The 13,342-nt window shown below is 49.3% G+C and overlaps 1 protein-coding gene across 1 annotated transcript in view; it reads right to left on the bottom strand.

The window, feature by feature from the left end:
• Positions 1 to 13,342, bottom strand: part of SLC5A10 (solute carrier family 5 member 10) — a 105,974-nt gene that overhangs the window by 84,285 nt on the left and 8,347 nt on the right. The window lies entirely within an intron of this gene.

The following is a 13,342-nucleotide window of genomic DNA, read 5'->3' as shown; positions in this document are numbered from 1 at the left end:
TTCCCTATACAGGGTTCCTTCAGATGTCTTCTGAAAGTCAGATAGGTTTTTATTTCCTTGACATCTGACGGGATGGTGTTCCACAGGGCAGGTGCCACCACCGAGAAGGCCCTCTGCCTGGTTCACTGTAACCTCACTTCTCACAGTGAGGGGACCGCCAGAAGGCCCTTGGAGCTTGACCTCAGTGTCCGGGCTGAGTGATGGGGGTAGAGATGCTCCTTCAGGTATACAGTGGTACCTTGGGTTACAGACACTTCAGGTTACAGACGCTTCAGGTTACAGACTCCGCTAACCCAGAAATAGTACCTTGGGTTAAGAACTTTGCTTCAGGATGAGAACAGAAATCGCACAGCAGTGGTGTGGCGGCAGCAGGAGGCTCCATTAGCTAAAGTGGTACCTCAGGTTAAGAACAGTTTCAGGTTAAGAACGGACCACCAGAACGAATTCAATTCTTAACCCAAGGTACCACTGTATAGGGCTGAGGCCGTTTAGGCTTTCAAGGTCAGCACCAACACTCAGAATTGCACTCAGAAATATACTGGGAGCCAATGAAGGTCTTTCAGGACCGGTTGTTATATGGTCTCGGCAGCCGCTCCCAGTCACCAGTCTAGCTGCCGCATTCTGGATTAGTTGTAGTTTCCGGGTCACCTTCAAAGGTAGCCCCACGTAGAGCGCATTGCAGTAGTCCAAGCGGGAGATAACCAGAGCATACACCACTCTGGCGAGACAGTCCGCAGGCAGGTAGGGTCTCAGCCTGCGTACCAGATGGAGCTGGTAGACAGCTGCCCTGGACACAGAACTGACCTGCGCCTCCATGGACAGCTGTGAGTCCAGAATGACTTCCAGGCTGCACACCTGGTTCTTTAGGGACACAATGGCTCTGCCCTGCTTCCACAGTCAGAGGCAGAAATGCTTCTGAATACCAGTTGTTGGAAACTGCCAGAGGGAAGAGGGCTCCTGTGCTCGGATCTTGCCTGCAGGCTTCTGCTTGGTCACTTTGAGAACAGGAGGCTGGCCTAGATGGGCCACTGGCCTGATCCTGCTCTTCTTATATTCAGCTTTCCGTTTGCAATATGAGGATAACATATTAGCCTGCAGGATGTTTGCCAGGATGAAGTAGATTTAAAAAATGGAATGCTTGAAATGTGCTAGAAGTAAGGTAAAGGTAAAGGGACCCATGACCGTTAGGTCCAGTCATGGCCGACTCTGGGGTTGCGGCGCTCATCTCGCTTTATTGGCCGAGGGAGCCGGCGTCCAGCTTCCGGGTCATGTGGCCAGCATGACTAAGCCGCTTCTGGCGAACCAGAGCAGCGCACGGAAACGCCATTTACCTTCCCGCCGGAGCGTTACCTATTTATCTACTTGCACTTTGACGTGCTTTCGAACTGCTAGGTTGGCAGGAGCAGGGACCGAGCAACAGGAGCTCACCCCGTCGCGGGGATTCGAACCGCCGACCTTCTGATCGGCAAGTCCTAGGCTCTGTGGTTTAACCCACAGTGCCACCCGTGTCCCTTGTGCTAGAAGTAGTGCTTTCTTTAAACTTGCTTCCAACCTGGGCTGCCTTGCACAAGGGCAGCTGGAGGTTCTTCTGGCTCCATACCCTATTCCCTGTCTAAGCCTCTCACTCCAATCTGCATGATTCAACTCCCTCTTCCAAGAGAAGGACGATCCATAAATCTGGCGGCAGCTATCAAGACGCCACCCGGGTGTGTGTGTGTGTGCACTTGTTGGTCAATATCTGACAGGTTGCAAAAGGGATGTCAGAAAGGAACGAGCTCGCTTTGTTGGAGGAGCAGATAGACTGCAAAATCCTGAGCAAGTTCAAAGGGGCGATGCAGAATATTTGCTTTTTTTTCTGGAAATTAGATTAGAGACTGACATCAAGCAGCTGGACAGGATCCTGGGCTCTGGTCAAGACAGCACTCTGTCCACGCTGCCAGCGATTCTTCGAAAACGTTCTGATTTTGAGCAAAGTCAGTCCAGAATGCTTTGCTGACTGATGCCCACCATCTCTGCCACCTGGGTACAGACGACTCCACTACTGGCAGCTGAATCTTATTTAACAGAAGAACAGAATAGTAGCCTGTTGGATCAGGCTAGTGGGCCATTCAGTCCAGCATCCTGTTCTCAGACTGGCCAACCAGATGCCTGTGGCAGGATCTGAGCACAAGAGCAGTTTGCAGGGGAGAGAGAGATATATAAAACTTTATTCGCATTAGCCAATGGCCACAGCAACAGTAAAACATTACAGTATACGCAGAAAAGGAAATTTGATATAAAAGCACAATTTAAAGTCCTGAATCAGCAGCCAGTTAGTGGCCCTTATTCTGATTGCCCCTGCTATGAACCTAGCAACCTTTGCTGTTATCTGCTCATTTTGATCTGATAGAAGAAAGGACATTGTGGCAGTGGTTGAGAGCCCTGGGATGGTTAGTACGAGTGGGGTAATGATCTCGTTCCTCAGGTCTTTGCTGAGAGTGCAAGACAGGAGGACGTGTGCCGCTGTTTCGGTGCTACCGTCTCCACAGGGGCAAAGACGTTTCTCAGGCGGGATCTTTTGGAATCGACCCTCAAGTGCCGCAGATGGCAAAACATCCAGTCTTGCAAGTGTAAAAGCACGTCTGTATTTTGGGATGATAAGTTTGTGCAGATATGGGGCCAGAGAATCAAAATGGAGAGGTGGAAAATGAACAGGGCAGAATTTCCTTGTAGTGGCCAGGTTGTTCTGATGCTCAATATCTTTTAGACGTTGACCAATTAGACTGTTTGCTTTAGTGGGGCCCATAGTGAGTAGGTGTTGTGGGGATGGGCCACAAGAGTGAAGTTTTTGATAGAGGGTTTTAAGCCAGGCACTTTTATGGGAGTCTTGAAGTACTAGGGATAGTAAACCGGGGGGAGAACACAAGAGCAACTCTCCCCTCCAGTGGCAGAGCACAGCCATTGTGGCTAGTCATTGATAGTGTTATCCTCCAAGAATTTCCCCAGTCCTCCTTTAAGCCGTCCTGGTTGGTGGCCATCTCTGCCTCCTGTGGAAGGGAGTTCCACAGTTCAACGATGCACTGCATGAAAAAGTACTGTATTTTTCGCTCTATAAGACGCACCAGACCATAAGATGCACCTAGTTTTTGGAGGAGGAAAACAAGGAAAAAAATATTCTGAATCTCAGAAGCCAGAACAGCAAGAGGGATAGCTGCGCAGTGAAAGCAGTGATCCCCCTTGCTGTTCTGGCTTCTGTGATAGCTGCGCAGCCTGCATTCGCTCCATAAGACGCACACACATTTCCCCTTACTTTTTAGGAGGGAAAAAGTGAGTCTTATAGAGCAAAAAATACGGTACTTTATTTTACCTGTCCCGAATCTTCCAGCATTCAGCTTCATTGATTTTGGGAGCGAGGGAGAAAAGGTTTTTTTCTCTCTGCTTTCTCTGTGCTGTGCATTATTTTAAAAAACTTTTGTTTCAACACCGGTCCTCCACTGCGGGCAGCAGGCTAGTTAAGGAGGTGAATGGCAGGCCATGGATCACACAAACACGCACAGCTCTGATCTCCTGGCTATTTCCCTCTGCTGGAGAGTCACTGAGAACAGCCTGGGGGCTCCCACCTGAGAGTGGGGGAGAAATTTGGATCAGTTCACACCAAAAGGGAAACCTATCAAATCTACAGTTTCCGAAACAATATGCAAAGTGAAACCCAGCTTTCCTTCAAAATTTGCGCGTATCTCAATTTTGCAATCTAGTTTTCCGGCCAATGTTAATACAATTACAGAGGTTTGGAGGAAGACCGTGAGTGGAAACAGCATACGAAAATGCAGTATATTGCCGAAAATTGCCTACAATCATATGGACATTAGTAAAAGCTATGTGCAAAAAATGTAGGAAAATTTCAAACTAAAATGCTGGTGAATTTCCATGAGGATTATTTTGTTTTTCAAATGACGAAAGTTGCAAATTTCTGCAGAACTGCGAAGAAATGAATTTAAGATTGGAAAAGGGGGAAACTGAAAGAAACTGGGCTGCTGAGAGTTGCTAGGAGGCCCTTCTATTCCCCTCAAAAGGATTTGATTCCCAGAGTTCCCTGGGAAGAGGGATTGGTTGTGCTAGACACTCTGGGAATTGCTGCTCTGTGAGGGGAGTTACGGTGCAACTCTCTGCACCTTTACCAAACTACAGCTCCCATAATTCTTTGGGGGGAGTTGCAGCTGCTTAAAGTGGCATCAAAGTGCTTTAAATGTCAGGTATAAATGTGTCCTAAGTCAATATGCCCTAAAACAGCCTTTCTCAACCTGTGGGTCCCCAGATGCTGTTGAACTACAACTCCCATCCCCCCTAGCTAGCAAGGCCAGAGCTCAGGCATGATAGGAGTTGTAGTCCAACAAGATCTGGGGACACACAGGTTGAGAACCGCTGCCCTAAAGGGACACAGCTACCCCTTCCCTCACTCTCCCCCCCTCTGGGCTCGATCCGTACACCCACCCAGAGGGAGAGCGCATGGCAAGTGGAAGGAGCAGCTCTGTCCCCCTCGCTCAGAGAGAGCAGGCGAGGAAGACACAACAGCAAGGAACAAGACCAGCTGTGGACCCCTTGCAGAAGTGGGGGGTCCTTGACAGATACCCAGTGATGCTTCTTGCTGGCGCCTGCCCTCTCTGAGGCAGCGCAAGGGCCCCAAAGTACCCAGGCGCCCTTGTTTCATGCTCTGTCTGATCTCGTTTCAATCAGGGCAAGGAAACAACGCAAATGGAACTACAACCTGTTCCCTCTCCCCGCCAGAGCTTGCCCTGCCCCACGCCCTCTCCTGCAGCAACTTGGGAGGCATCAAACAAGTCGTCCGGGGCCCTCCCTTCTCTCTCCTCACGAGTCTTCACCCTCACACACAGCAGCCTTTTCCAAGTCAGATCACGCCAGCATTAGGTCACCCAGAAATATGAATGCTGTGCTGTTTTCCCGGGCCGGCTAAAAACCACAAAAGCTTTGCTCTGTTGTTTTTCCTCATACATTCCAGAGGTTCCTAATTCCTTAGACATCTGTCCCTAGCCAATTACCTGAACTGCCTCGGCCCAGTATACCTGAAGGAGTGTCTCCACCCCTATCGTTCAGCCCGGACACTGAGGTCCAGCTCCAAGAGCCTTCTGGCAGTTCCCTCACTGCGAGAAGTGAGGTTACAGGGAGCCAGGCAGAGGGCCTTCTCGGTGGTGGCACCTGCCCTGTGGAATGCCCTCCCGTCAGATGTCAAGGAAGTAAACAACTATCTGACTTTTAGAAGACATCTGAAGGCAGCCCTGTTTAGGGAAGTTTTTAATGTGTGACATTTTAATGTATTTTAAATACATTAGCCACCCAGAGTGGCTGGGGAGGCCCAGCCAGATGGGCGGGGTATAAGTAATAAATTATTATTATTATTATTATTATTATTATTATTATTATTATTAATAGAATTGTAGAGTTAGAAAGGACCACAAGGGTCATCTAGTCCAACCCCCTGCAATGCAGGAATCTTTCACACAACATGGGGCTCAAACCCACCACCCTGAGATCTCATGCTCTACCAACTGACTGCCCTTTGTCGCTGCTGCTGCCCTTTGGGGAAGTCTTGTCCAAACCATTAGAGTCGCCAATTTTCAGGGTTTAAACCAGGCTTCCTCGACCTCGGCCCTCCAGAGGTTTTGAGACTACAATTCCCATCATCCCTGACCACTGGTCCTGCTAGCTAGGGATCATGGGAGTTATAGGCCAAAAACATCTGGAGGGCCGAGGTTGAGGAAACCTGGTTAAAAACATTCTTCAGGGGCTGCAGAAAAAAGAGCACTCCTGGATCAGATCAAGGGCTTGTCTGATACTCCAGAATCCAGATTCTTGCAGTGGCCAACCTGATGTTGATAGACAGGCTACAAGCAGAACATTAATACAATAGACCTCTCTTCACATGCAAATGCCTTCAACTGGTATTCAGAAACATATCGCGGCCTCATCCACGCCATACGTTTAAACTACAACGCCACTTTAAACAGCCGCGGCTTCCCCCAAAGCATTCTGGGAGCTTTAGTTCATTGAGGGTGCCGGGAGTTGTTTGCAGGCCCCTATTCCCCTCCCAGAACTATAATTCCCAAAGTTCCCTGCAGAGAGGGATCAACTGCACTCTGGGAATTGTAGTTCGGTCAGTGGAAAGAACAAAGACTCTTTAAATCAAAACAAAATCAGCAATGAACTAAAAACAGATGGAAACACAGGCCAGCTTTCTAAATGTATGCATAGGCTTGTCTAAAGAAAAAGGTTTTAGTAGGCGCCGAAAAGAGCACAGCGGAGGCGGCTACCTGGTGTCAAGAGTCGGGGAGTTCCAGAGTTTAGATACACTAAATGGTCCATGAGGAACGGGTATTATGGGGCACTTGTAACGGGATCAGTTCCACCCATCAAAACAGCCACGTGGGTATATTTGGGGCAAGGCGATCTCGCAGGCAAACCTGTCCCAAGTTGTTAAGGACTTTCTATTGTAATAGCAACCCTTTGAACGTGGCCTGGTAGCAAATCGGTAATGAGTGCAGACCTCAGCACCTCCTTCGAAACACACAAGCGCTTGTGCCACCCCAGTGTTGCTGTTGCTTACGGAGCTCCGTTCCTGTTCTCGGTTCACACACCTGGACCACATCAGAGGCAGCGGGACGGGGTGAGACCTTACATTCTTTGCAGGATTACGGGCTGCTCTGGCATAACCCAAGCGTGGCACGCACCTCGCCCCTTCTTGGCATGGCAATGCCCCGGGGCTGAGGCCCAGAAGGCTGACAAGGGGGTGACCTACTTGAGCCTCTTGCCTTGGGATGCTGAGAACAGTTCTGACATTTAAAGGCACCACCAGTTCCACAGGGCCATCAAAGGGGGGAAAGCGACAGAACAAGGAGTCCTGCACCCTTGAAGAGCAGCTGCAGATGAGCATTGTTGCTTAAATCAGGGAGCAACCTGACTTTTACCGGGGAACCAAACCAAGCCTGATCCCATAAGCTGCTGCGGTCTGAGAGGTACACCACCCTGTAGTTCCCCCTTCCGGCCAGAGCTCTGTGGTGGCGCCAGAGTCTAGCGCCACTCCAGCCCAGGGTTCAAGAGCCGCTGTGAGCCTGCCACCAAGTGGCCAGAGGAGGCAGTTGCAGGGAGGCTGGCAAGAAAGCCTCTGCATTGGCCAGAGCAAGTCATGTGACCCTCTCCAACGCCCTATAAAAGCATGCTTGCCAGTGTTGCATATAGTTCCCTGTGAGAGAGAGCCATTGCTTCATTTCAGAAAACCACAGCTGGATTAGACCAAAGGTCCAGGGGTGGGGCAGGAGCCAGATCCTTCCAGGCAATCCACAGATGAGGCAGAGGCAGGGCAGCAGCCTTCCTCTGTCACCGTTTCTTCCCCCACCCCTGCAAACAGCTGTAATTCAGAGCAAGACTGACCCTGCCCATGGAGGTTCAGCTTCACCGTGGACCAAAAGGGCACCAAATCAATTGTTGAACAGAGACTTGTGGAGACAGATTTCCAAGAGCTTCAAGGCACCATGTGGAAACCCTACTCCCCACTTTGGTCACCAAGATTACCATGCCACACTCAGGATTGTTCCTTTCGTTGTTGTTTAGTCGTTTTGTCGTGTCCGACTCTTGGACCCATGGACCAGAGCACGCCAGGCACTCCTGTCTTCCACTGCCTCCCATAGCTTGGTCAGACTCATGTTGCTAACTTCGAGAACACTGTCCCACCATCTCGTCCTCTGTCGTCCCCTTCTCCTTGCGCCCTCCATCTTTCCCAACATCAGGGTCTTTTCCAGGGAGTCTTCTCTTCTCATGAGGTGGCCAAAGTATTGGAGCCTCAGCTTCAGGATTTGTCCTTCCAGTGAGCACTCAGGGCTGATTTCCTTCAGAATCAGAATGGATCGGTTTGATCTTCTTGCAGTCCATGGGACTCTCAAGAGTCTCCTCCAGCACCAGAATTCAAAAGCATCCATTCTTCGGCGATCAGCCTTCTTGATGGTCCAGCTCTCACTTCTATACATCGCTACTGGGAAAACCATAGCTTTAACTATATGGACCTTTGTTGGCAAGGTGATGTCTCTGCTTTTTAAGATGCTGTCTAGGTTTGTCATTGCTTTTCTCCCAAGAAGCAGGTGTCTTTTAATTTTGTAACTGCTGTCACCATCTGCAGTGATCATGGAGCCCATGGATCTGCAGTGATCGTGGATTGTTCCTAAGTATGCCATCTCACCAGACTATCTCGGTGGGAGAGATGTGAAGCAGAAGTCTCATCTTCCCTGCTTTGTTGAAAGCCCACCTCCCTCAGGCAGCCCTCCCGGTGTTGCTAGACTACAACTCCCATAATCCCAGGCCATTGGCCATGCTAGCCGGGTCTGATGGGAGTTGGAGTCCCTCAAATCTCTGGAGGACCAGCGGGGTCTCTATTCCCTGAGACACATCCCTCTCACCTCGCCTTTCCCCCCTGCTTTGGCAAGCTGCAATTTGGCAAGCTGCAATGGCAGGTGAAAGCAAAGCTTTCATAATTACTTAGAGAGGGCGGAGGATGTTTAAGGTGTTGGCAGCCATCTGCATCCCATTAAAGAAACCATCATCATTCCTCTTCTTGGAATACCAAAACACGGCCCCTCCAGCTTCCTCTCGTATTATTCGGCAGGGACGGACAGGCGAGGGAGCTTGTTAAGATGGCTTCTCAGCACAACAACAGCCTCGTTTCGAAAATGAATCTAGGGGGAGAAGGAGAAGCAGGCCTGGCCCATTCATAAAAGAAAAATAGCAGCTATAAAAAGCCTTTGAAGTCCGTCTCAACAGCTCCCGGGAGGAGGAACATCAGTTGCTTGCGTTCGTCAGTGAAAACCTTACACTTATTTGGGGCTGGCAGCAGAAGCAAGACTTCTAAGGTGGGGTGAGATTTTTACCCATCCTTTCCGGGAAAGTTATCTTTGAACTGCTCCAAAGGAAGACTTTTAAATCAAAGCACGCAGTGTTCCAATTCCCCGTCTTATCGGGATAATAGTAAAAACTTTCCAGCTCTGCCTCTCTGTAAGCGAGGCTGAGTGGTGTTGGAATAGGGCCCGGGAGAGAGACCAGGCTTCAAATCCCCACTCAGCCATGAAGCTCACTTGGTTAACTCTTGGGCCAGCCCCTGTCTCCCTCCCCATGACTTCCCCGGGGGTGTCTCCTAGGTCTCAGGTCTGGGCCCTGAAAACACAGACCCTTGTTTTCCAGGGACAAACCCAGATTTACAGAAGCCGTCCCAGTTTCTGATTTGATCCCAGAACATCCCGCTTTCCCTTAAAGGTAAAGGTAAAGGGACCCCTGACCATTAGGTCCAGTCGTGGCTGACTCTGGGGTTGCAGTGCTCATCTCGCTTTATTGGCCGGGTCATGTGGCCAGCATGACTAAGCCCCTTCTGGCGAACCAGAGCAGCGCACGGAAACACCGTTTACCTTCCCGCCAGAGCAGTACCTATTTATCTACTTGCACTTTGACGTGCTTTCAAACTGCTAGGTTGGCAGGAGCAACGGGAGCTCACCCCGCCGCAGGGATTCAAACCACCAACCTTCTGATCAGCAAGCCCTAGGCTCTGTGGTTTAACCCACAGTGCCACCCGCGTGCCCCGCTTTCCCTTAGGATGTCCCTATTTACATCAGATAAATGTTGGAGGGTATGGAGTTATGCCACCCCTGAGCCAAGGAGATAAATAACTATACAAATTTTAGAAGACATTTGAAGTCAACCCTGTATAGGGAAGGTTTTTTTTTTAATGTTTAATAGTTTGTTATGTTTTTATATATGTTGGAAGCCACCCAGAGTGGCTGGGGCAACCAGTCAGATGGGCAGGGTATAAATATGATTATGATTATGGAACAGGGTGTCTCTATTTTCATTGGAGAAATGTTGGAGGGTATGCTCAGGATCTGGGAAGCTCCCGACCTGACAACCCTATCGATGGGGCATTTGAAAACTGGAGTCCAACAATATTTGGACAGCCACAGGTTCCCCCCCCCCCCCGTTGTATAGGGACCAGGATACCCAAAGGAACATCTCGCCCCTCTATTAACCCTGACCGTCTCCATGCTTGGAAAAGCCTCTCCCGTTGGCTTGGGTCCATTTCTCCCAGCTGCGTCCCAAACACCCGACCTCTGCAGGTGCTTACCGTCAGCAAAATACCTGGCCTGAATAAATTGCCCCACCTCTTCACACCATCCCGCGTGTCTGCAGACATTCATCTCAATAACTCGCTGTCAACAAAGATTATCCAAATCTCCCGTGAAGGGGGTGAGATGCTCGCTTAATCTCCCGGACCGGACCAGTCACTCCGTGGCTGAATAGGGAGTGACTCAGAGAGCTGTTGCAATGCAATTAAAGAATAGGGACCAGCCTTGGCAAGGCGGCCGCAAGACGGCATGTCCTTTGGGGGAACCGAGAAAGAGCCCAGGCAGGGCCAGCGAGGGGCGTGGGGATAACAATGGACGGGAGTCTGCAAGTCACACCTAGGTGTGACGGGGGAGCCCAAGATGACAACAGAAGTTTGAATGTGCTTTGCAAGAATCTACAGCAGCAAAGGGATGAAGGTGGATAGTTCAGAGCTTCCTTATTTTTTAGATGTGTTGTTTCACACATTAAACAGGGGCGAGGAAGCTCAGGGCCAGGGGCAAAATATGACCTCCTTGGCCTCTACATTTTGCACTTATATTTCTCCCCAGGCTCCACCTCCTCCTCCGTCACTTCCCCTCCAGGCCACACCTCTCACACAAGAGACAATGTGGTCTAATGGTTAGAGCAGGCACCCCCAAACTCAGCCCTCCAGGTGTTTTGGGACTACAACACCCATCATCCCTAGCTAACAGGACCAGTGGTCAGGGATGATGGGAGTTGTAGTCCCAAAACATCTGGAAGGCCGAGTTCGGGGGTGCCTGGGTGAGAGTGTCGGACCAGGACCTGGGAGATCAGGGTTCAAATCCCCACCCAGCCATGAAGCTCACTGGGTGACCTTGGGGCAGTCGCCATCTCTTAGCATGACCTGCCTCACAGGGTTGCGTCGTGAGGATAAAATGAGGAGGAGGAGAACCATGAACACCACCTTGAGATCCTTGGGAGATAACGGTGGTATATAAATGTAATACAGTGGTACCTCGGGTTAAGAACTTAATTCGTTCTGGAGGTCCGTTCTTAACCTGAGGTACCACTTTAGCTAATGGGGCCTCCTGCTGCTGCCTCGCTGCTGGAGCACGATTTCTGTTCTCATCCTGAAGCAAAGTTCTTAACCCGAGGTATTATTTCTGGGTTAGCGGAGTCTGTAACCTGAAGCGTCTGTAACCTGAGGTACCACTGTAATAAATAAACAAGGATTCATCTGGTCACAACCTTTTACACTGCTTTGCCAATTTGGCCTGGAGCCAAGATTGAGGGATGCAGAAACATAAGATATAATTATTGTTATTATTATTATTTGAATTTGAATTCTGGTGCTGGAGGAGACTCTTGAGAGTCCCGTGGACTGCAAGAAGATCAAACCTCTCCATTCTGAAGGAAATCAGCCCTGAGTGCTCACTGGAAGGACAGATCCTGAAGCTGAGACTCCAATACTTTGGCCACCTCATGAGAAGAGAAGACTCCCTGGAAAAGACCCTGATGTAGGGAAAGATGGAGGGCACAAGGAGAAGGGGACGACAGAGGACGAGATGGTGGGACAGTGTTCTCGAAGCTACCAGCATGAGTCTGACCAAACTGCGGGAGGCAGTGGAAGACAGGAGTGCCTGGCGTGTTCTGGTCCAGGGGGTCACGAAGAGTCGGACATGACTAAACGACTAAACAACAACATTATTATTATTACTATTATTATTATTATTATTATTATTATTATTATTAAGAAGAAGAAGAAGAAGAAGCTATTCGGGCTATTAGGTTAGATATGCAAGGTTTTGGTATGCCCACATTTATTCTGACTCCTGAGCAAGAGCTACACAGAGGTGACAAATGCTATTACCAGACAAGGACGATTCAGTCCTTGGACTGAGCACTGTGTCCCCTTAGGGAACCAACCTGGTTGTTGAGAACCTTGTTCTCCATTCAGATCTTCTCGGTAATCTAATTAGCCTTCCTTTTCCCAATTAAACACTTCCTCCCAGGAAGTACCTTATTAGATGCGGTTGATCAAGATGCTCAGCCACTTTACAACTAATTAATTATACCTGCTGTGTCCCTCAGAACCTCTTGCTGTGACCTTCTTATACCGTAAATTCTTCTCCCAAGTTTGGTCCAAGAAACCCCCACAGTGGCATTTCCTCTCTACACCATTAAGCTGGCCGCAAGGAGGTGCTGTCAATCAGCTGTTCATTGACACCTGGAAAGCCCGGCCACTTCCCCAAGTCCTGCCAATGACCAGCTGATCGCCAGCGCTTGCAAAGCACAGTGGGATTAGATTTCAAACCGCACAGGTCACCTGACTTCACTGTAATGTTATGTGACTGGCAGGTGAACAGCCCTAACCAGCTTTCAAAGCTGGCCCCTTGGGAGTGGGAGGGCAGGTAAGGATCTAAGTCCACCAGCTGAATCTCATTCCTCACCCGATCTATTAAGTGGGATTCAGAGGTAGACTGCCTCTGAGGCTGGAGGTTCGAAAAAGCCATCATAGTAACCATTAATCAACCTCCCCTCCTTGGACCATATTATACAAGATAATAATAAGGTCATTCATTATATATACTTATTCCAAACGGCAATAATTGTCCCCATAACAACATGACTCAGCTGAAGTTTATTGCTTTTAAAATTGGCCTATAAAGAAACATTACGCTCGTTTAATTCCCACTGGTTTCGACAAGGAAAGTTAAGCGCGCACTTCAACCCTTAACTCAATGGGATGTAAAAGGGCTTAATTTCGTCCTGATCGTGCTTCGTATATTTAAGCCTCCTCTTAGAGAACAGATCTGTTGCCCAAAGGTTTTTCTGGGAAACAAGCAAGGGTGTGCCGGTGTCAAACAGACGGAGGCAGAATAATATTCAGCAAAAGAAAACAGGCCACAGGAAGCTCAGGGTTGGGACAGCAACTTGGCCAACAGCGCCTCCTGCTGACGAGAGAGCTATATGACGCCTGAACCATCATCTGAGATAGGTAGGTCAGATTAGGTCCCAGTGACCCATTGGGGAAGGTCACAGGCAGAGGTCATTTCTCTACCTTGCAATATGGACATCTGGGATCAAGCCTGGGATCCATGTTTATTTTATTTTTTAGTTTCCTAGCCTGCTTGCTAAAAAGGCACTATTCCAAAAGCAGTGTCCAAACGCACATCAAAACAGTAATCAAATATAATTTCAAACCACAGAATCACAGAGTTTGAAGGGC

This window comes from Podarcis pityusensis, assembly GCF_964106645.2.
Source record: "Podarcis pityusensis genome assembly, chromosome: 14".
Classification (NCBI taxonomy): domain Eukaryota; kingdom Metazoa; phylum Chordata; class Lepidosauria; order Squamata; family Lacertidae; genus Podarcis; species Podarcis pityusensis.
The sequence above is the reverse complement of the archived record's forward strand: the minus strand, read 5'-3'. Positions and strand labels throughout refer to the sequence as shown.